Source organism: Narcine bancroftii, chromosome 1 (assembly GCF_036971445.1).
Source record: "Narcine bancroftii isolate sNarBan1 chromosome 1, sNarBan1.hap1, whole genome shotgun sequence".
Classification (NCBI taxonomy): Eukaryota; Metazoa; Chordata; class Chondrichthyes; order Torpediniformes; family Narcinidae; genus Narcine; species Narcine bancroftii.
The window spans coordinates 369,784,803-369,808,798 of record NC_091469.1 but is presented as its reverse complement, the minus strand read 5'-3'; the positions used below and the strand labels follow the sequence as shown (position 1 = coordinate 369,808,798).

General features: G+C 42.3%; 1 long non-coding RNA gene across 5 annotated transcripts in view; it reads right to left on the bottom strand.

The window, feature by feature from the left end:
- Positions 1–9,609: 9,609 nt before the first annotated feature.
- The window catches only part of LOC138751012 (uncharacterized), a 108,947-nt gene continuing 94,560 nt past the window's right edge, over positions 9,610–23,996 (bottom strand). For all 5 annotated transcript variants that reach the window (XR_011349668.1, XR_011349671.1, XR_011349673.1 and 2 more), the window contains one exon: positions 9,610–12,593. This is a non-coding gene — a long non-coding RNA (uncharacterized lncRNA). The remainder of the gene's footprint in view (positions 12,594–23,996) is intronic.

The following is a 23,996-nucleotide window of genomic DNA, read 5'->3' as shown; positions in this document are numbered from 1 at the left end:
AGTAGGTGTGGATGACGCAAGAGTTGATGTACTGTTGGACAAGTCCTAGCTGCTTCTGCTCCAGTCAAACACATCTGGAGTAGACAAGCCAGTCTTGATGGAAGCCAAGTAAAGCCTCAGCCATGGACATAGATTTGTAGGCATTTCTGGGAAAGTTTGTCTGGAAGTCACATCTTGCTCGCTGAATTAGCTAATTAAAGCTAATAAGATTCACCAATGGTGTTTCTGCACTAGAGTGGAAACATATTAAATTAGGAACAAGATTACAAGGTGCAAAGTAAAAGGGGATAGATGAAAAATTATTAATTTGAACTAATGATCATATGAATGATTCACTAACCACAACAATTATGCTACTGGCATAGATCTGTTCATTTTAAATCTTCAGTATTTCCATAAGTTTTTTTTTCAATTAAATATTCCTTTTTCATTTATTTTAGTAAAAATAGCATTTGTTGAAATTAAATCCCTAATTTCATCATTCTTTTATCATTTTCACATTAGTTTTTTTCCCTTAATGTTGTTCAGAGACTAATAGCTTTTATCATGATTTTGATTCTCAAGTAAACTTCAAAAACACAAGTTGACCAACTTGCCGATGTATTCACATATATCTTCAACATCTCACTCTGGTGTGTCGTGGTCCCCTCATGCTTTAAATGGGTCTTAATCACAAAATTCTGCAGATGCTGTGATTGTAAGAAAAACACACCAAGATGCTGGAGGAACTCAGCCAGTCTTATCAGCAACCATAAAAAGCAAAGATATATTGCTGACATTTCAGGCCTGAGCCCTTCATCAAGGAATAAGTAGAATGAGCCAGAATCAGGAAATGTCAGAAAGTCTCAGAATTCATACAATGCTGGCTGGGGGAGGAATCCAGACCAACAAAATGTGTTAATTGGATGAGATAAAGGATGCGGTAAGAACTTGTCATGTTTGTGTGAAAGAGAAAGGGAAGAGAGAGACAGAGCTGGGAGAAAGTGATGGAGAAGATGTGGGGGTTTAATAAAAGCCAGATAAGTCGATATTAATGCCACCCAGTTGGAGGGTGTCCAGTCAGAAGATGAGATGTTGTTCCTCCAATTTGCGAGTAGTCTCAGTCTGACAGTGCATGAGACCATGGAGAGACATGTCAGCAAAGGAATGGGATGGGGAATTGAAATGGTTGGCCACTGAGAGATCCAGGCTATTGTGGTGAACAGAGCCGAAGTACTCAACAAAGTGATCTCCCAGTCTGCATCGAGTCTCTCCAATGTAGAGGCAACCACAACATGAGCACCAGATGCAGTAGATGACTCCTGCAGATTCATAGTGAAATGTTTCTTTACTTGGAAGGACCGTTTTTTGGCCCTGAATGGTAATGAGGGAGGAGATGTAGGCACAAGTGGAGCTTCTCCTGCAGTCACAGGGGTAGGTCCCAAGGGGACAATTGGTGGGGAGGAAGGAGTGGACAAGGGAGTCACAGTTGTTGGATCACGTAGTAGGTTCCGGAAATGGTGGATGAAGATGTGTTGGATGCAGATACTGGTGGGGTGGTAGGTAAGGACAAGAGGAATCCTGTCCCTGTTGAGCATGAGTCTAGTGGTGAGATCACGTAGTAGGTGGCCGAAATGGTGGCGGAAGATGTGTCTAGTGGTGGGATCAAGAGGACAGGATTCCTCTTGTCCTTATCTACCACTCCATCAGCCTCCACATGCAACGCACCCTCCTCCTCCATTTCCACCACCTACTACCTTTGCTTTTTATGGACACTGAAAAGACCAGCAGAGTTCCTCCAGCATTTTGGGGTGGTTTTTAAATAGTACCTGCGCCCAAAAAGATTATGGTGACCTCCCCAAATGACTGCAGACCAGTGGCCTTCCTATCTACAGTGATGAAGTGTTTTGAGAGGCTGGTGTTGAAGCTTCTGTGAGAGCGGCAACATGGATTTATTCCAATCTGCCTACTGCAGCAACAGGTCTATGATGGATGCCATCTCATAGGTCTACACAAAGCCCAGGAACACCTGCACTGATGCTCTTCATTGACTATTGTTCATCATTCAAAACCATAATCCCCTCTAAGACATAGGTCTAATAACCCAACTGGATTTCCTTACCTCCAGATCCCAATCAGTGAGGGTCTGTAAGAACATTTCCTCCACAATTTGCATCAGTATTGGAGCACCATAGGGCTGCATACTTATCCCCCTGCTCTACTCCCTTTACACCTATGACTGTATGGGCTCAGTACCACCACACCATCTCAACCTTTCCTGATGATACCATGGAAATGGGTTGTATTAAAAGGGGTGATGAGTCAGCAGACAGGAAAGAAAGTGAAAACTTGGCTGAATGTTGCACTAACAACAAACCTGGCATTCAATGTCACCAAAACCAAGGAACTGATTGTGGACTTCAGGAAGGGAAAAAGCAGAGCTGTGATCATTGGGGGATCAGATGTGGAGAGAGTGAACAAAAAGTAATTTTTTGGGAAGCAGTATCTGAGGACCTTTCTGAATTTGAGGTTGAATCTGAATCAGAATATATTGTCACGAATTTTATTGTTTTCTGGCAGCATTTATGGACCTAACACAGAAATGACATCATGAAGAAAGCATGTCAATGCATTTACTTCCTCGGGAGTCTACAAAGGTGTGTAGTGCATCAAAAACCCAGCAAACCTTTACAGAGGTGTAGTGGAAAGTGTGCTGACCAGCTGCATCATGGGCTAGCATGGGGGAACCAATACCTCTGCGTGGAAAACCCTGAAAAAACTTGTGGACACAGCCCAAGTCATCACAGGAAAACCTCTCCCCACCATCAAGAAAATCTACATGGAACTCTGCCATCAGAGAGAAGCAGCAATTATCAAGGATTCACAGCACCCAGGATATGCTCTGTTCTCTCTGCAGCCATTTGTAAAAAGGTATCGGTGCCACAAGCATCATGCCACCAGGTTCAGGAACAGCTGCTACCCCTCCACCATCAGACTTCTCAAAGGCAAACTCAATCAGGGACTCATTTAAGGACTTTCATTTTCACATTATTTGTTAATAAATATTTTTTTCTGTAGAGCAGAGCTTGTTTACCTTTCTTTGCTTACATTGCTCTCTTTTGTATAAGCATCTTTTGTTGAGTACAGTTTTTTGCATTACCAGTAAATAAAAATTCTGCCTGACCCACAGAAAAAAAAGAACGTCAGTGGTTGTACGTGATGTCATGTACGTACTCTGACAATAAATCTGAGCTTTACTTGGATGTGTTTAAACTGAGCCAGACCAAATCCATGTCCTTCTGAGGAAATGGTGGGCTGCAGATTAATTCATGTCAGTGAACTCAATATTCCTCCAAATTTAAAAAAAATAAAGAATCCCCTTCTTTCATTCTGATTGCTGATCCACTAATGCAGTTTGCAGGAAACCTGCTGTTTTGAAAAGTGGGACTGAAAAATAATAAAATGTTCAGGTTAATATCTGACAAATACCAGAATATAAAAGTAAAATAATTTTGTTTTACTTATTCAATTTTTGGAATCATCGTATGCCAGCATTAATTGCGCATTTTAAACGGCCTTTGAATTACTAAGGAGTTTAGAAATGAACTACATTGCAAATGTTGGAAATACAAAATAAAATCAAGATGTTTTGCCCACTTAATATAAAAGGCCAGAATCTGTCGAGGGAGAACAGTATTATCATTTCAAGTTTAGTTGTCCAGGTAATGCATCGTGTTGCTTTTGTACAATACCCTCCTTAATGTATGGAACAGACACTTTTTCCCTTTATTTGCCCCCAGTACTCCACAGTTTTAAATTTGTAATCAAACGATATGCTTGTGATTAAAGTGCACATTCCAGATTTTATCCAAGGTTATTTATATACATTTTGGTTTTACCATGTAGAAATTACAGCACTTTTCACTCAGAGTCTCCTCATTTCAGGGCACCACAATATTTGGGCTATAGCAATGGTGTGTATAATAAAGTTGTCATGTTTAGTACTTTGTTGCAAATCCCTTGCATGAAATAACTGTTTGAAGTCTGTGATTCCTAGACATCACAAGCTGCTGAGTATCTTCTCTGTTGATGCTCTGCCAGGCCTCTACTGCAGCCATCCTCAGTTCCTGCATGTTTCGGGGCTTGTGGAAGGCATGCTCAATTGGATTTAGATCAAGTGACTCACTAGACCATTCAAGAATTTTCCAGTTTTTAGCTTTGAAAAACTTTGTTCCTTTAGCAGTAAGCTTGGGATCATTGTCTTGCTGTAGGGTTAAGTGCCATCTGTTGAGTTTGGAGCCATTTGCTCACCCTTCCACAGAGAAGATGTTTCTGTACACCTCAGAATTTATTTTGCTGCTGCCATCAACCGTTACATCATCAATGGAGATAAGTGCACCTGTACCTGTGGCAGCCATACATGCCCAGGCCATAACACCCTCACCACCATGTTTCATAGATGAGGTGGAAGGCAGTTCCTTTTAGCTACCGTACTTTGGTCTTGTCATCACTCTGATACAAGTTAATCTTGGTCTCATCTGTCCACAAAACCTTTTTCTAGAATTCTGCAGTCTCTTTTAAATACTTATTGGCAAATTGCAATCTGGCCATCTGTTTCTGTGGGTAACTAGTGGTTTGCATCTTGCCATGTAGCCTCTTTATTTCTGTTTGTTGCTTTCTGTGGAGAGAAGTTATTGACACATCCACACCTGCCTCTTGAAGAGTGTTTCTGATTTGTCAAACAGGCATTTGTGGATTTTTTTTCATTATTATGACAATTCTTTTGTTATCAGCAGTGGAGATCTTCCTTGTCTTACCAGTTCCTTTGCGATAACTGAGCTCACCAATATGCTCTTTTCTCTTAATAATCTTCCAAACAGTTGATTTTGGTAATCCTAATATTTGGGTGATGTCTCTTACTGTTTATTCTTGTTGTTCAGTCTCATAATGGCTTCTTTGACTTTCATTGGCACAGCTCTGGTCCTTATGTTGAAAAATGGCAACTACAGACTCCAAGGTGATCAAAAGCTTAGAAACAAGCCCAGCTCTCTTATACCTGCATCAATGAAGCAACTAAACATATCTAAGTAATCACAAATACCTGTGAGGCCAAATGGCCCAAACATTATGGTGCCCTGAAAGGGGGGAACTATATATAAAGATTGCTTTAATTTCTTCACGGTCAAACCAAAATGTATATGTGGTAAACCACTGTAATGTATAATTATCTGGTCAAGCATGCCTATAGGCTGGTTGTTTCTTCTCTTCTTTGGCTTGGCTTCGCGGACGAAGATTTATGGAGGGGGGTAAAAGTCCACGTCAGCTGCAGGCTCGTTTGTGGCTGACAAGTCCGATGCGGGACAGGCAGACACGGTTGCAGCGGCTGCAGGGGAAAATTGATTGGTTGGGGTTGGGTTTTTCCTCCTTTGCCTTTTGTCAGTGAGGTGGGGTGGTTGTACACACAGGCTAAAAGTATAAAAGTGGCTGTTCCACAGCCCCCTGCAACTCAATGCAGGACAACCGAACAGAAAGGATATATTATATTCTCAAGCGAATTAAAGCCTACTGGTTTCTCCACAATAGTCTCCTGAGTGATTGATGGTACATCAGTATACAAATAACCTTAAATAAAATCTGGAATGTGCCCTTTAATCACATGTGAATTGTTTGATTACAAATTTAAAACTTTGGAGCACAGGGGCAAATAAATGAAAAAATACCTTTGTCCTAAACATTATGGAGGGCCCTGTATCTGTAATATATGTAATATTTATGACACATTAACAGATGATTTGTTCAGCATTTGCACAAACATCCATTCCAGGTTTGCCAGACAACAAACTATTGCAGGGAGGTGTTTACATGTGCACAGTGACATTCCTAAAGGCATGTTCACATGCGTGGACTGCTACCCAGGATGTTTCATTCTGTATGGACTAAAGTGCCATGGATCACTCATGTAGAAGCAGGTCTGAGTGTAGAAAGAGTACCTGGACTGTGCACACTGTAGGCTCCACATGTCAAAGAGGTCCCTTTTAATTTCCCATCTATGACACCGCCCACACTCATCACAGTCTCTCTTACAACTATTACCGCAGCCCAAACCACTTGACATATCACTCCAAGCCCCAAGAGCTGTCTACTGTCTCATTAACCTTCACGTCACCCCTCCATTTGCTGTGTTCAACACTCAAAGTTCCTGACCAGCGATTAGTTAATACAATGGACATCCACCACTAACTTAAGAGCCAATATACACCAATATCATTCTGAACGCTCGGCCTGAGCCTCACTCGAATCAATCTGCAGGTGAAACGACTGCCTACTGGTCCAAAGCTTCTCCTTATTCTGATTCTCCATCAGTTTCGGCAGCCAATCTTTGGCTGTTCAGCACAGGTCTTTCTATCCCCATTCCCATCCAACAACTTTGAAAGCACAAACTTCCAGATTCAAGGGAAAACTTTTTTTCCTGTTGTAATTAGACTATTTAATGGACCTCTCATTGATTAAAGAAATTGAAGCTCTTGTACATTACTCTCCTGCATTTTGTATTTGTTACCCTACACTCTCTGACTTGCAATCAATGCACCCTGCACTAGTGTTTTATTATTGCACGATCTATTGTTGTTAAATATGGGATGACTTAGCTGAATAAAGCACAAAACTGATTCTTGGTACACACATGTGAAACTAAACAATTCAATTCAATTCCATGCAATATTTGACTTTGTAAGCTTTGCATTGTCTGAGAGTGTGAAGAATTGGCCTTTGATTACTTAAGGTGTGTTTAGCAAAACCCATCACTTTGATTCTCCGGCAATACTGAAGTTTGGATCAGCAGCCTTCTCAAACAAAACTTTTGTCAGAACATTAGGCACCATGCCATGCTTGTATTGTCGCTATGCAGGTGCCATTCAATCACTGAAGCAAATTATTTAAGTTTTAAACAATATTAGAGGGAGTATAAGAAGGACGACAGTGAATAGCAAAGGGAGACATCTGTGATATCATTAAGTGATAAAACTGATGCTTGTTCCATGCACAAATTAATAGTGGTTGGGCCATTCAACAGCCAACAGTGCACTGGTAAATGGGATCAGTATGGTTGGGTACCTAATTCAATACACAAACGTGATGGGGGAATTCAGCTGGTCATGCAGCATCCACAGAAGCAATGGACAATCGATGTTTCACACTAAAACTTTTCATTGAGAACTTGAATGAGCCAAAGGATCTGTTACTTTGCTGTATGACTCTTTAACTCCATAAAGAACCAAAAGTTGGTCTTAGAGGAGGTGCTGGTTGAAGCAGCAAAATCATTACTGATAGCTCCAGTCTGGGGGAAAAAAAAGGACTGAGGAATGAATGTGATGGAATAAGTGGAAAGACCCAAATTGAACCATGAGGAGCTGTTCCTTGAATTTACTTTGAGTGTCACTGGAGCAGTGTTGGGGAGTAAGGAGAGAGAGGTTAGAGCACAGGTGGGATGGAGGATTAAATTAACACTGGAGCAGTGTTGGGGAGTAAGGAGAGAGAGGTTAGAGCACAGGTGGGATGGAGGATTAAATTAACACTGGAAGCTTGGTGTCTCATTTCAGGAAAATGTGCGACATAACACTTACCTGTTCGGCTCTAGCTTTTCTCAAAGTTCGAAGTGCTGCACTGTGAACAGGGAATGCAGTATATGAAAATAAAAGGAGTACAAATGAATCGTAGTTTAACCTGGAAGGAAAGACTGAGGACTTGAGAGTGGAAATGAGGAGGTAAAGGCAGATTTTACATATTCTGTGCTTACATAAGGAAGTGCTTGGTGTGGGGAAGAGAAAGGAGTTTAGCTAAGAAGGAAGCTTTCCCTTCATATTGTTAAAATGCATGAGGAAGTGTTTGGCGGTTGTACTTCACCTCTGCTGAGATACAGTTACCAAATTGATAGTCTGTTGAATGTGACGGTGATTGGGGAAAAACGTGAGGAGACTGGAAACAAAAATAAAACTGCTGGAAGAACTCAGTAAGTTGAGGAGCATGCATTGAGGCAAAGGGATGATGCTTTGGGTTGACTCTGGATCAGGGCTCATCAGACTGACCACCTTTTGTCTCCATAGATGCTGCTCAACCTATTGATTCTTTCAGTAGTTTACTTGTGGCTTCAGATCCAGCACATACAGTAACTTGCATCTCCTTTGGGAACCCTGTTGTGATTGTGAGAGAGCAGGCATGGGTGAGACAACACCCGTAACTTCATGAAATTCTAAACACAGTAGCACTGTGGCGATGCTAGTCGATTCATTGCCTCACAGTACCAGAGACCCAGATTATATCCTGACATCGGTGTGGTGGCTTGCATGTTCACCCTGTGTACATGAGGTGCTCCAGTTTTCTCCTTTAGCCAAAGACATGCAGGCTGTCAATTAATTGGCTCCTGTGAATTGCCCCTTGTATGTAGATAAGTTGTAGAATCTGGGGAGAATTGAATTGAATGTGTGGAGAATAAAAACAAAAATTAAGGTAAATGGGTGGTTGATGGTCTGCAGAAACTTGATGGGCAGAAGGGTCTATTTCTGTGCGCGCTTTCTCTCTCTCTCTTCATGTTTATAATTCCCTCTGGTTCCACTCAGTTAAAATGAACAATTAGAAACATTCACATGGAAACATTTAAAAGAAAATTTCTCAGAGTCAAATCATGACTTCTTCACTTAATCATCTCATCGATGTCAACACTCTATGTGTTCTTCACGTCAGTGTCACAGGTCCAACCATCTTCAATTGTTTTATCAAGAATTTTGCTTGCCTCATTAGGTCCATGAAGGGAGCAGGTTTATCCACTGATGATAGCACAATGCTTAGTTCCAGTCACATCCACCCAGAGAGTAAAGAAAACTATGGATGCATGCAGCAAGACATGGATCATATTCAGACATGGGCTGATACGTGGCACCACACAAGAGCCATGCAAAGACCATCTCCAACAAGAGATAGGCCAATCATCTATTCTGGACATTTGATGGAATCTCAATTACTAAGATTCTCACCATCAGCATCCTAGGATCCACCATTAACCAATATCTTAACTGACCCAGCCAAATAAATTCAGTCACTCCAAGGGCAAGTTACAAGCTGCGTATTCTGTGGTGAGCAACTCATCTCCTGGCTCCTAAAACAACATTCCACAATGGATAACTCAGGAGTGTTGTGGAAGAGTTTCAATTTGTCTGAATGACCTTCATCACATCCAAGATGATAAACACCATCCAGGAGAGAGCAGACTGTTTGATTATCACCCCGTCCACCACCCTAAACATTCTTCCTCTCCATAAGGATGGGAATATCACCATCATAGCTTCTCCTTCAGGTCCCCTAGACAGAAATATATTGGATTTTTTTTTTTTTAATCATCACTGGACCCATATCCTGGAAATCCCATTAACACGTGAATCATTCTTTGAGAATGCAAAGGAACTCTGCATACTTCAAGAAATTTGGTCTTAACTTTAACTTTTGGTGCAAGTACCACAATTTGAAAACTGTCTTTCCTTCCACATCTAGTAGCATTGAGAATTAACTGTGTGAGTGATTGATGACAATTCAATACAGTACCTTTTGTTCATGAAAACTTTGAATTTGACCCTCAGTTTATATGCATTTTACAGTTTTAATGCAGAATCATAGCAAATAGGAGCAGAAGTTATTTGATGGGTTAAACAAGAAAATCCACAGAAGAATGCTGGAGAAACTCAACACATCATGCAGCATCCATAAGAAAAAAAAGGCAACAATATTTCAGGCCTTTGGCCTTCCTCTGAAATATGGAAAAACAAATGAATAAAGCACCAGAATTAAAAAGGAGGGGGGAGGAAGAAGGAGAAAGGGAAAGAGGGAGGAGCACTGGCTAACAGGTAAGAAGTAATAGGTTGACACAAGTGGGAGGGTAGAAGCTGAGAGTGATCTGGGGAGAAGGCAGAAGGCGATAGGTAGATTTCTGATAGGTGAGGAAGGGAAAGGGGTGGAGAGCTGGAGGAAAGGAGACAGGTATGAGGAAAAGAATGAGATTGGAGAAGTCAATATATATGCCATCTGGTTGAAGATTCTCAAGACAAAATATATGGTGCTGTTCCTCCAATTTGCTCTTGGCCTAGATTTGGCAGTACATGGTTCTTTGAGGGTTCGGTCATCCCAATTCAATTCCTAGTTCCTGCTTTCTCTACATTTTCTTTAATTCCAGCCTTTAGAGCTATATATACTTTATTTATAAATATACTCAATACCAGGCATGTCAAACTCAAATTGAGGGCCAAAATTAAAAACTTGGACTAAGTCGTGGGCCAAACTAAATATTTCTTGAAATTTTTCAACAACATCTGCATGTTTTCTCTTCTTTCAACATATGTAATGTTAAACTTTTTCTTATTAAAATAAATGTTTAATAATAATTTTGGTTAAACTCTTTCCAGAAGAAGCATTAACAAATGAGAAATAAAATATTCAATAAATAATATTTCTCTATAGCCTTTAAGCTCCTTTTAAATGTATTGTTTTCACAAGCCAACAAGTCAAAAAAATAACAACTTGCTTCAATGACAAACAGGTTTGTCTTTTAAAATGATGAACATCTAGTTTGCCTCCCACCTGTCTTGAAAGGTCCTGTTTTCTCTCTTTTGTTTGGCCATTTTTCGTAAGGGGTTTATTACATGTGAGTTAGGCGACAGGTGGCAGATGCTAATGAGAGTAAACAGAGGAGGTGAGGGCGATTAGCGGGCTGACAGGCCGGCGCCAATGCATTTGCAAAGCATTCTGGGATTTGTAGTATTAGCTGTGCGTGCGCTATACTGGCGCGGCGGCCAGCGGGCCAGCTCTAATACATATTTGATATGATCTTGCGGGCCAAATATAATTATATCATGGGCCAAATTTGGCCCACGGGCCTGAGTTTGACATGTGTGCTCAATACATTTACTTATGCTTGATTATAGATTGGGATAAATTCTGATCCTTTTCACTCCTGGAGAGTACTTCATGAATTGTAAATATACATTGAGAGTTTGAGATCACCTTATGCTTACATTTTGTTTTCTGGCATGGGGACTTGTTCAATGGTAACTTTTGTCAAGAAGGAAAGGATGTTACAAGAAAAAGACTTCAAAATCATGCACAATCTATGCCAAATTCCTGATCAATTCCTTGCTAGCAAGGCATCTTACCAACTGAGAAGCATTGAAAAAATGTCTCTCTCTATTCACTGTTGGCAGTGTGTAGAATGTTATTTGGGAATTATTAACAACAACAAAAAAAGATCAAAGTGAGCGTTAGAATGAGAAAGATGAAATATCAAGATATAAGTATCAGACCAATTCTGCATCAATAATAACATAACATAACAATTTACAGCACGGAAACAGGCCATTAGGCCCTTCTAGTCCGCACCGAACCAAACACCCCTCTCTAGTCCCACCTCCCTGCACAATGACCATAACCCTCCATCTTCTTCTCATCCATATACCTGTCCAACCTTTTCTTAAATAATACAATTGACTCCGTCGCCACTATTTCTCCCGGAAGCTCATTCCAGACGTCTACCACTCTCTGAGTAAAGAAGTTCCCCCTCATGTTACCTCTAAACCTCTGCCCTTTAATTCTTAACTCATGTCCTCTTGTTTTAATCTTTCCTCCTCTTAACGGAAATAGTCTATCCACATCCACTCTGTCTATCCCTTTCATAATCTTAAATACTTCTATCAAATCCCCTCTCAACCTTCTACGCTCCAAAGAATAAAGACCTAATCTGTCCAATCTCTCCCTATACTCTAGATGCTTAAACCCAGGTAACATTCTGGTAAACCTTCTCTGCACTCTCTCCACTCTGTTTATATCAAACCTGGGAATTACATAAAATTCATGTTCCAGTATTCACATGGTAATAATAAACTAAGCTGTTCAACTCTCGATCAGAAAGTGTGCTAAATGAGGAAAATTTAAAAATGCAGCTGTTAGAAATCTAAAATAAAATATAAACTGAAAATGCTATTTTTTTTTCTGGTGAAGACCCTTCAACTTGAATCATTAATTTTATTTATCCTCCCACAAATGTGCCCTGTGGTGCTAAGTATTTCCAGCACTTTCTGTTTTTATTGTATTGTAGCATGTTATGTTGTTTATTTGATAACGGATTTTTTTTTAAGAAAACTCTTAGTCAGTTCATTCAATTTTTGTTTGGTCAGTTGCTATTTTTTCAGTAAGTTAGCTATTATAAATTGTTAAGTTCTGCAAGATAAATTCATGCAACGACTATTTGATTTGTTGAATTCTCAACAAGTACAACTGCCTACTGGTATCCTCGATTTCATGAGGTTGACGCGTTCACTGGAATTGCGGACTAATGAATTCTCTGCAGGTCTGCAGACAGTGCTACATGTGAAGTTTAACAGTGCATTTGGATGGATTAGTTGGACCATTTCAGGTTCCTTTCCACTCTTTGTCCTTTGCCTCTAGATGCTCCCTTCAGAAGGACTTAAAGTCTCAAAGTCTTATCCACTAATTAAATACTTGGCCAGTGAGTCAGTGAGGATCTTACAGGTTTTGAAAACTTGCTTGAAACTTTTCATCTCTGTTTCATGGAATGTCTGTGGAAACAGAAACAATGTTTCAGTCAATAACATTTAATCAAAAGCTACTGAGTATTTCAAGCATTCTCTGCTTTTTACTTCACATTTTTAGCCACTACAACTTTTAGCTTTTCTATTTAAATGTTGTGGTCTGCCCAACAAAGTGTGAGTGTGATCAGAGTCTTATTGGGAAAGGATGCTGATGTTGGTTCACCTTTCAGGCTAGTGAATTTGCAGCATTAGGTTGGTATTTCTGCAGTGCTTTGAAGTGCCTGGTGTAAATTGCCCATATTTTTGCATACCTCAAACCACGAGCATGGGGCATGGTTTGAGGTCTTAGTCACTTACTGCACAACCGACTAAAAGATAGTTACAAAGTTGTCTTACAATCTTGGCAAAGTGGAATAAAGACAAATTTATATAAAAAAGCATTGAATCAAAATGAGAAATGTCAGGATTAAAATAAATATGGATTTGTGATGCTATCTCTATGACGCCCTGCAGTGTGATCATGTAAAGAAAATTACCATCTTGAGTCTTTATCTTTTATAGCAGAAATTCAGCAACTGATCTTCATTGGTATGCTTGATGCAGTCTAGACACAATGAGCAAACCAGACGGCATCAAGTGTCTCAGTAGTGACATCTCCTTCATGTTTATTATGGATTGGGCATTGAGCTCTTTCATGTTCCATGATCTGTTCTTGATAAGGACACTCACACATTGAAGTGTTTTTAACGTTCTTTTTGTTCAATCGTAGTTCCCATGATTTATATTAAAGACACAAAAATGTTAGAAGAATGTCAGTAGATCTTGCTGCATCTATAAGGATATATTACCAATGTTACGGACTGCGTTATTGTGGTTTGGCGCACTGACCTCTATCTGGTTGAAACCAGACAACTCTCAGACACCTCCTCTTACTTACAACAGGACCCAATGAAAACTCATTAAACCACTGTGTCAAGCATTATCTCTAAATTACTTCAGAAATGAGCAGGGGTTTGTGCTAGACTGAAGCAAACCCCTGCCACCTGGCTCTCCCTTCTTGCCAACATCTGTTCCCTGGTGAACAAAATGGACTACATCTGACTCTGGAGGTCTACTCAGGATGAGTACAGGGATTAATGTGCTTTGGTCTTCCCTGAAATGTGGCTCAGCGATAGGGTCCCGGTCACCACCATTCAAGTGGATGGGCTCACTTTAATTTAGACTGACAGAGATGCTGCTCTGCGTGGTAAAGCCCATGGCAGTGGCCTGTGTGTTTACATCAACGCGGAATGGTGTAAGGACTCTGCACGAGTCTCTGGTCACTGCTCAACGCTGGTGGAATTTGTGATTGTCAGATGTAGACCATTTTTATCTACTGTGGGTATTCACCACTGTCGTAGTTAGAGTATACACCCCCAGCGCTAACACTAAGGAGGTGATTTGGGAACTCTATGGGCTATAAGCAACAGCAGACCCTGACGGACTGATTATTATCGCTGTGGATTTCAACCAGGCGAACCTCAAATTCTATCAGTATGTGGACTTTGCTCTGAGAGGAGTGAACATGTCAGACCTTAAGGGGTGAACATGTTGTACCAGGTAGAGCCCTTCCCCCACCTCAGATACTCAGACCACATTTATGTAATGCTAATCCCAGCATACAGACCGCTCATCTGATGCTCCAGACCAGTTCTGAAACAAGTTAAAACCTGGCCAGTGGGGGCCATTCATGCACTTCAAGACTGCTTTGAGCACACTGACTGGCACATTCAAGGAAGCAGCAACTGATGGTGAGTGCATCAATCTGGAGGAGTATACAGCTTCAGTGACCAGCTACATTAGTAAGTGTTCTGATGACATCACTGTGCCCAAAACCATTATTATTCACTTTAATCAGAAGCCATGGATGACTGCAGAGGTGCATATGCTGTTCAGAAACCAAAACATGGCCTTCAGAGCAGACGACAAGGTAGTCCTAGCTATTGCAAGAGCTAATTTGTTTAAGGCCATCAGGGAAGCAAAACGTGAGCATGCCCAGTGCATTCATAGTCATTTCCTGGTCAGCAAGGACACACGACGCATGTGGAAGTGTATCCAATACATCATCAACCACAAAACTACACCATCTGCCTGTGCTGGTGATACCTCCCTTCCAGATGCACTGAACAACTTCTAAGAGCTTTTTGAGGTGAAAAATAATGTGGGGGCGAAGAAGACCACCTCTCCTCCAAATAATCAGGGGCTGTGTCTTGCAGTGTCCAATGTGAAGAGAGAGTTAGGCAAGGTCAACCCATAGAAAGCTGCTGGATGGGCTAACATTCCCAGCAGATTGCTCAGGGGATGTGCAGCTCATTTAGCAGATATTCTCACTGACATCTTTAACATCTCCCTGAGAAGCACCGTGGTCCCAACTTGCTTCAAAGCCATCACCATTATCCACATGTTGAAGAAGTCGTGTGTGTCCTGCCTCAATGACACCACCCTGTCGCACTCACATCCATCATCATGAAGTGCTTCAAGAGGTCAGTCATAGGGCACATCAAGCTCCTGCTGCCCCCATCACTGCTCCCCCTGCAGTTTCCATACAGATGGACAATGCTATCACCACCGCCCTTCATCTAGCCCTCACCTATCTGGAAAATAAGGACTCGTATGTTCAAATGCTGTTTATTGACTTCAGTTCAGCATTCAACACAATCATATCTTAGTATGTAGTGAACTGCGAATTCACTACAAGGGCGATGCTCGAAGGACTCCACCCCCACATTTCCCGATATAAACCCTGGACCCCTGCCAAAACCCCAGTTCAGTCCTCAGACCATGAGTGCCATTCTTATGGAATAAAAGCGTGTTGCACTCTCTCTGGTCTTGAGTGCTCTCAGTCACACTACACAGTGCCTGATAAGGAAGTTGACCCTGCTGGCTCTAAACACCTCCCTCTGCAATTGGATTCTCGACTTCCTGTCGGAGAGACCTCAGGTAGTCCGGATCAATAATAGCACTTCCACGGCCAATACATTGAACACAGGGGCCCCGCAGGGCTGCATGCTTAGTCTACTGCTGTTCACTTTGCTGACCCAATACTGTGCGACTAAACACGGTTTGAACCACATCATCAAGTTCACTGACGACATGACCGTGGTGGCCTTTATCAGTAAGAATGAGGAATCAGCGTACAGAGATAAGAGGTAGTTGCTAACAGACTGTGAAAAGCCAACAACCTGTATCTGAATGGTAATAAAACAAAGGAGATGGTTGTCGACTTCAGGAGGGACAGGGGTGGGGGGGGGGGGTGGGACCCACACTCTGCTGATCATTGATGGATCGACTGTTGAAGTCATCAAGAGTATCATGTTCCTTGGGGGAGAATCTCATTTGGTCCCTTAACACCAACTCCACAGCCAAGAAAGAGCCAATGCCTCTACTTCCTGCGAAGGCTGAGGAAAGTTCATCTCCCACCCTCCATCCTCACTACATTCTACAGAGGATGTATTGAGATAATCGTGTACAACTGCATCACCGACTGGTTTGGAAGCTGCACCATCTCAGACCGCAAGACCCTCCAAAGGATAGTGAGGTCTGAGATAATTGGAGGCTCTCTTCTTATTAAGAAGGACATCTACAAAACTCATTGCAGGCAAAAGGCAATAAACATTGTGAACGGCTCCACACACCCCTCATGTAAACTGTTCTCCCTTCTGCCATCTGGTAGGAGGTACTGCAGCGCTAGGGCCCCATACGTCCAGTTTGGGCAACAGCTATTTTTCCCCCAGCCATCAGGCTCCTGTATACCCAGAACATTTTTGGATAGTGTGCCATGGACTTTTATTGTATATGTCTGAATATTTTAATGTGTTTAACTTCTATTCTAACTTATATTTATGTAAATATGCTCTGTGGTCCTGGAGAAACGCTATCTTGTCTTTACCATGTGAGCATGGTAAGAACGATAAATAAAGGTGACTACTTGACTTGAAATTCATCACTTCCTCTCATTTCAAGACAGTCTCTAGCCTCATTGCTTCCAAAGCTGCACTGCCCGATTCTACCTCCTACCCAAAATCCACAAACCCAATTGTGCTGGTATACCTATTGTTTCCACATGCTCCTGCCCCACTGAACTTGTATCCACTTACCCTTTCTCCATTTTCTTCCCCCAGTCCAGTCCCTCCCCATCTACATCTGTGATATTTCACATGCCCCCCCATCACTTCAACAACTTCCAGTTCCCTGAACGTGACCACCTCGCTTTTACCATGCACATCCAATCACTGTACACTGTTCCACCCCCATACTGAAGGCCTCAAACGCTTTTGTTTCTTTCTCTACAATAGAGCTAACTAGTACCCCTTCACTACAACCCTTTTCTCTCTGGAAAAACTTGTCCAAGCCCTCAACTTTGCTTTTGATTCATCCCACTTTCTCCTAGACAAAGGGGTAGCTATTTCTACTTGCATGGTTCCCAGTTACTTCTGCACTTTTGTTGGCTATAAAGAGCAGTCCATGCTACAAGCCTACACAGTCAAGGCCCCTCAATTTTTCCTCCACTACATCGACGAGTATTTTGCTGCAACCCCATGCACCCGTGATGTATTGCACTAGAAATACTGTCCGAATTCTAGATTTCTCTGTCTCTATCTCGAGACAAATTGTCAATAGACATCTTTTACAAACCACCAACTCGACTACACCTCTAGTTGAAGAGTTGGTGCAGGGAGCAGTAGTTCAGATTTGTGGATCATGGGGATCTCTTCTGGGGAAGGTCTGACCTGTATGAAAAGGATGGACTGCACCTGAACTGAAGAGAGTCCAATATCCTGGCAGGTTGGTTACACGAGCTGTTGGGGAGAGTTTAAACAAATTTGGCAGGGGGGGTGGGAATCAAAGCAAAGAATAGGGCAGAAGGTGGAAAGGATGATGCAATGTCTTGAAGGTTTGTGAGGTTAGGAATAAAGGAGATGAACTTAGTGCATGTATTAGGATATGGAATTGTGATATTCTGGCTAATATAGAAATTTGGCTGATATAAGGACAGGTTCTATGGTTCTATAGATCTGGAGGGTTATGGAATGGAAGCAGGTCAATGGAACTACCTGAGTGGTGGTTGGTACAGAGTATAAGGGCCAAATGGCATTTTTCTGTGCTGTAGTGTTCTATGGTTCTATGGTTGGCTGATGCAGACACTGAGGTTTGGGTGTTTTAAAAGGGATAGGATGGGAGCAGGGCTAGATTAACGTAGAGGTGCCTAACTTTTTATATGGGATCATTGGGACAGGACACCCACCGTTGTTCAGAATATTCTGGATTTTGTAATCATTTTACAAAGTCAATCCCTTTAATCAAATATGATATTTCAAAATCACGCTAAATCGCACAAAACAGTGGTCGCGGGTGTTAAATGAATTTAAATAATTAAAGACCATAAAAGACAATAATATCATGAGCATTTTTTTATTTTAAGGTAAAACTTCCAAATAAAACTGGCTCAAACATTGTTGACATCTCAAATAGTGCAAAAGCAATAAATGCACATTACAGCTCAAACATTACGACAGAATGAAATCTTTTTAAAGACTTCTATAGGGTCCCATAGGGGACTCTACAGCTCTCTTTGCCATAAAAGTTGCCTCCAAATATAACTGAGTTTTTAAAATGTTAGCAAATATTTCCCATTGCAGAGAGAGACCCCTCCACCAAGTTCCCCGTCCCCATTGTCCCTGCCATCCCCGCCGTCCCTGTTCTCGTAGGCGCCCTCTCTTACCTTTGGTGATAGGGGACTCTCGGCCCCAAGCACCTGGTGGGAGAGATGCAGGTGGCAGGTGGCAGCTGGCTCAATGCAGGATCAATGACCATCTTCCTTACCCATAATCCCCCACACAGCTGGAACCACTCTGCATATCCCTGGTGCTGGCAGAACAGTTCTAGCTGTATTGGGGACTATGGGTAATGAAGAAGGCCATTGCTCCTGCACTGAGCCAATGCCACGAGCTGGTGTGGCACTCTGGGGATCTCTGGGCTCAGCAGCATTGCACCCCTGGTGCTGCATTGGGATTTAGATGGGGGAAGTACAATGGATGGCAGAGTTGGGAGCAATGAACAGCCGGGGTCAAGCGATGGACAGGCAGGGGGAGGCAACAGACAGCTGGGGGCAAGGAGGGCGACAGATGGCCAGGTGGGTGACCGCATTCATACTGCATTGGTAGTCTGTGTTATAACCCTGATTAAAGGTGATTTAATCAGTATCTCATAGCCACTGCACAAAGATAAAAACAAAAATGTAAATGGAAATACGCCTTAGCGGAACCAAAAATAATCATACCCTCAGCCTGTTACTCAGCTGGCTGGATTCATTCATTTACATGTTGGGGAAGCTGCATGCTGCAGATAGCAATGGGAAACGCAGAGTGGTTCCAGCTGCGTGGGGGATTATGGGAAACAAAGATGGCCATTGATCCCGCATTGAACCAGCTGCCACCTCCGTTGTAAGTTTTGCTTTAACAAAACTTGTAAGTAAGTTTTAAACAGGAGAGGAAAGGGGAGCAATTTCAGTGTAAGTATAATTTGAATGTAAGTGCAAACTATCTAAATAAGTTTTAACAGGGGGTGTGGTGCAATTTCAGTTCTTGCCATAGGTACTATGTTCCCTAGATATGCCATTGGTAATCACTGAACATATAGTGATCTGAGAAAGATCATTTTAAGAATAATTCAGACTATTTAAAACTTACCAAAATTGAGATGCAGGGTGAGTATCAGAAACTCACTCGGGGTGGGGGGGGGGGGGTGGTGTGCCGCAGTCACACTGCCCCCTCACCGCGCATGCAACAGCCGACACTATTTAGGATTGCGCATGCCCCAGCCAGCACAATTTAGGGCCTTTTTTAAATAAATGCCACAGGCCCTGCAATACCTTGATCAAACACTGGATGGGAGGTAAAAGAGCAGAGTTAGTAGCATTACTGGTCAAGGATAGTATCATGGCTCTAGAAAGGGAGCAAGCTGCAGAGGGAGTGTCTACTGACATAAATGTGGGTGGAAATCAGAAATAGGAAGGGAGCAATCACTGTACTGGGAGTAGTCTTTTGGACCCCAAATAGCCTCAGGATAGTGAGGAAGAGATAAATAGGCAAATTTTGGAATGGTGCAGAAATTACAGGGTTGTTGTTACGGGAGAATTCAACTTCCCAAATATTGACTGGCACCTCATGACTGCAAGAATAGATGGGGCAGAATTTGTCAGGTGTGTCGAAGAAGGATTCCTGACACAGTATATGGACCAGCCCACAAGAGGACAGGCCATACTGGATCTTGTACTGCGGAATGAATGTGGCCAGATGACAGTCCTCTCGGTGGGGGAGCATTTCAGTGAAAGTAACCACAAGTCCCTGAGCTTTAGCGTGGTTATAGACAAAGATAAAAGCAGACAAGAATGGGAAACAGTTTAATTGGGTAAAGGCTCATTATGATGGGATAAGGCAGGAATGAGGGAAAGTGAATTGGGAACAGATGTTCAAAGAAGAAATCACTGAAGTAATATGGAGGATGTTTAGGGGCCATTTGCACTTGATTCTGGATAAGTTTGTCCTATTGAGACAGGGAAAAGATGATCGGAAAAGGGAAACCTGGTTGACAAAACAGGTGAGGCAGCAAGTTAAAAGAAAGAAGGAAGCATACATTAGATTTTGGAAGCAGGAAGGACTGATGAGAATTGTATCATAGCCAAGAAGGAACTTAAGAAAGGATGTAAGGGAGCATGAGAAGACCATAGGAAGCAGGATGAAAGAAACACCCTTGGCATTCTGTGTGTACATGAAGAACAGAAGGATGATGAGAATGAAGGTAGGGCTGCTTTAGGATAAAGGAAGCAGAATGTGCTTGGAGGTGGAGGAGGTTGGGGTTGGGGTGGGGGGGGGGGGTCCTAAATGAATACTTTGCTTCAGAATTCACCAGAGAGAGAAAAGGCTTTGGTCAAGGTGAGTTCAGAGTAGAACAAGTATGTGTGCTCGACCATGTTGAGATTAGAAAAGAAGAAGTGATATATCTTCTTAAAAACATTAAGATTGATAAGTCCACAGGGCTGGATGTGATATACCCCAGGTTGCTGTGGGAAGGTGGGGGGGGGAAGAGGTTGCTGGGTGTTGGCAATTATCTTTGCATCCTCCTTGTCCAGGAGGTGCTGGAGATTGGAGAATGGCAAATGTGATCCCTGATGTTCAATCAATAATTCACTAAAGGCTGAGTAGAGAAACAATCAGGTTTTTTGTAGCTAAAGTCTGGATCACTATCAAACAACCATCCACCTCCTTGATTGATCAAAGCAATAGGAAAGGGTAGCCTGTGAGGGGCTATGGGTAGGATCGGTCTCGGGAGTTGTGTCCAGTCGATAGCAGCCAATCACGGTGTAACAGTGGTTTACGGCATACCCCTTGTTTTAAAAAAGGTAATAGGGAGAATCCTGGTAATTATACGCCAGTGAGTCTTACATCAGTGGAGTGCAAACTATGGCCGTTGATTCTTAAGGACAGGATTTCTGAGCATTTGGAGAAGTATAATCTCAGTGATAGTCAGAATGACTTCGTGAGGGGAACATCATACTTCATGAGCCTAATCTATGCCTGCGTGGATTTTCTCCAGGGGCTCCGGTTTCCTCCCGCTATTCAAAATGTATTGGGGATGTAGGTTAATGGGGTGTAAATTGGGCAGCATGAAATCATGGGCTGAAGTAGCCTGTTACTGTGCTGTATGTCTAAATTATTTTTTAAATCATTTACATTTTTTAAAAATTAATGAGTTTTTTGAGGATGTAACAAAAGAAATTGATGAAGGTTGGGTGGTAGAATGGTGTATATAGATTTTAGCAAGGCATTGACAAGGTCCCCCATGAGGGATTCATTCAGAAATTCATAAGGTATGGCTTGGCTGTTGAGGGCAGAGAGTAGTTGTGGACAGAAAATATTCTGTCTGGAGGTCAGTTACCAGTGGAATTCCAAAGGGATTAATTCTGGGAGCACTACTCTTTGTCATTTTTATAAATGGCCCAAATGAAGAAACAGAAGTAAAACACAAAAGTCAAAAGACACCATGATTGAAGTAAAAACACAAAGCTGAAGAAACAGGTCAATGTCCTTTATATAGCAAAGGTAAAGATACAAAAGCAAAGTTTCAGGCTTGAGCTGGATCAAGAGGCCGAAGGATGGGTCAGAAAATGTGGATAATACGAAGTTTGGAGGAATTGTGGGTAGAGTTGCAGGTTGACGTAGTGTGTTCAAGGGTATAGACAGGATGCTGAGTTGGGTGGAAAAGTGGAGTTCAATCTGGATAAATGTGAGGTAATGCATTTTGGAAAGTCAAACCTAAAGGCTGAGTACAAGGTTAATGGATGGATACTTAACAGTGTGAAAGAACAGAGGGACCTTGGGGTCCAAATCCATACATCTCTCAAGGTCGCTGCACAGGTGGATAGGATAGTTAAAGAGGCCTATTAGGTGCTGGGCTTTGAGATGAGGGGAATTGAGTTCAAGAGTCGAGAGGTCATGTTGCAAATCTACTAATTTCTTGTGAGACCACTCTTAGAGTATTGAGTTCATCTCATTACGCGAAGGATGCAGAAGCTATGGAGAGGGTGGAGAGGAGATTTACCAGGATGTTCTCTGGATTGAAAAATAAGTCTTATGAATGAAGGTTAGCAGAGCTGGGACTTTTCTCTGTGGAGCAAAGAAGGATGAGTGGTTAATTAATAGGGGTCTACAAGATACTGAGAGACATAGGTAAGTTAGACAGCCCACACCTTTTTCCCCAGGGTGGGAGTAGCAAACACTAGAGGTCATCTGAAAAAAATGAAGGGAGGAAAGATCAGGATATTTTTTCTTTAGTTTTTAAAGACACCGTGAGTTGTGAGTGCCTGAAATGTCTTGCCAGGGTGGTGGTGGAGGCTGAAATATGAGGGACTTTTAAGAGACAGGCAGATGGATGAAAGAAAAAATGGAGGGTTATGAGGTAGGAAGGGTTTAGTGTTTTTTTTATTTTGGTAGGAATATATTGGCCAGCGCAACATTGAAGGGCAAAGGGCCTACACTTTTTGTTCTGAGTTCTATGTTCTTTGTGTTCTATCCCCTGTAAGGTTCCATTCTTTTCCCTCAGTTCTTCTGTCTTTGTCACAGGACATGGTCTTTCATGCAAAATCATCAGATATATCCTCCTTCAAATAATGTTGTTTCCCCTCTAATGCCATTAACTCAGCGCTCACCCCATTGCCGTGCATCTGCCCTGACCTCCTCTGCCCTCATATCCACCTCACCTACCACCCCACCAGCCTTCTCATCCAACATATCATTGTCTGCCATTCCCGCCATCTACTGCGTGATCCCATGACCAGACACATCTTCCCTGCTCCTCCCCTCTTGGCCTTCTGCACAGAGCATTCCTCTGTTGTTTCCTCGTCTACTTCTCCCTTACCACCTGTCACCCCCTTGAGGCTTACCCCTGTGACCGCAGGATGTGCTCCACTTGCAACCGCACCTCCTCCCTCACCAACATTGAGCATCCCAGGCAAAGCTTATGGGTGGGGCGAGGCTTCATTTATGAATCTTCAGGGGTAATCTACTTCATCCGGTGCTCCATATTGGAGGGATAGGACTCAGACTGGGAGATCACTTCATTGAGCACCTTGACTCTGTTCACTGCAGTGATGGGGATCTCCCTATCTATCTCCATCTACTTCTGTCTACTTGTCTCTATCTATTAATCTTTCCCTCTCATGTGCCCTTGCACACTGCTTCTTCATCCTCACTTCCTCCAACTTATCCACTCTCCTCTTCACACTTCTTATCCATAATGTTCCCTATCATTCAACCTCCTTCTGACTATCTTCTGCTGCACCATTCCCCTGAGCCCTACCCTCCCACCCACCCTCTCTTTAGTTCTTACTTCCCTTTTACTCTGGGCACATCTGCCCTGATCCCGGGATTGCACTACCGCCCACCTTCTTATCCCAACCAAGCTCTGCTCTCTCTCCTGATTATAACTTCTGCTCCAGACCCCTTACCTGCTAAGTCTAGCCACACCTTATTCCATACAAAAGTTTTATAACTACACCAGAGTTACTGCCCAGAGATGGCTTTGCACACAGAAAACTGATCTTCTAGAGACAAACAGAAGGAGAGCAACAGGGGAGTACAAAGTTCTCTCAGTGTGCCTCCAAGTATCTGATGAGAAAAGTTAGTTTTGCCATAAATAAAACCTGAGATTCCAAGACCAGTTGGTGGTTTCACCCCTGGATTGTCATGGGATTCCACTGTTTTATGACAACAAGCATCTAGTGATCATCTCTCTGTCTCTAATACTTATAGATTGAGATCTTTTAATTTATCCAATTCAAGGGAATAGCAATGAAGTAATTAAATGTAAACATCTAACCCCAATATACCTTTA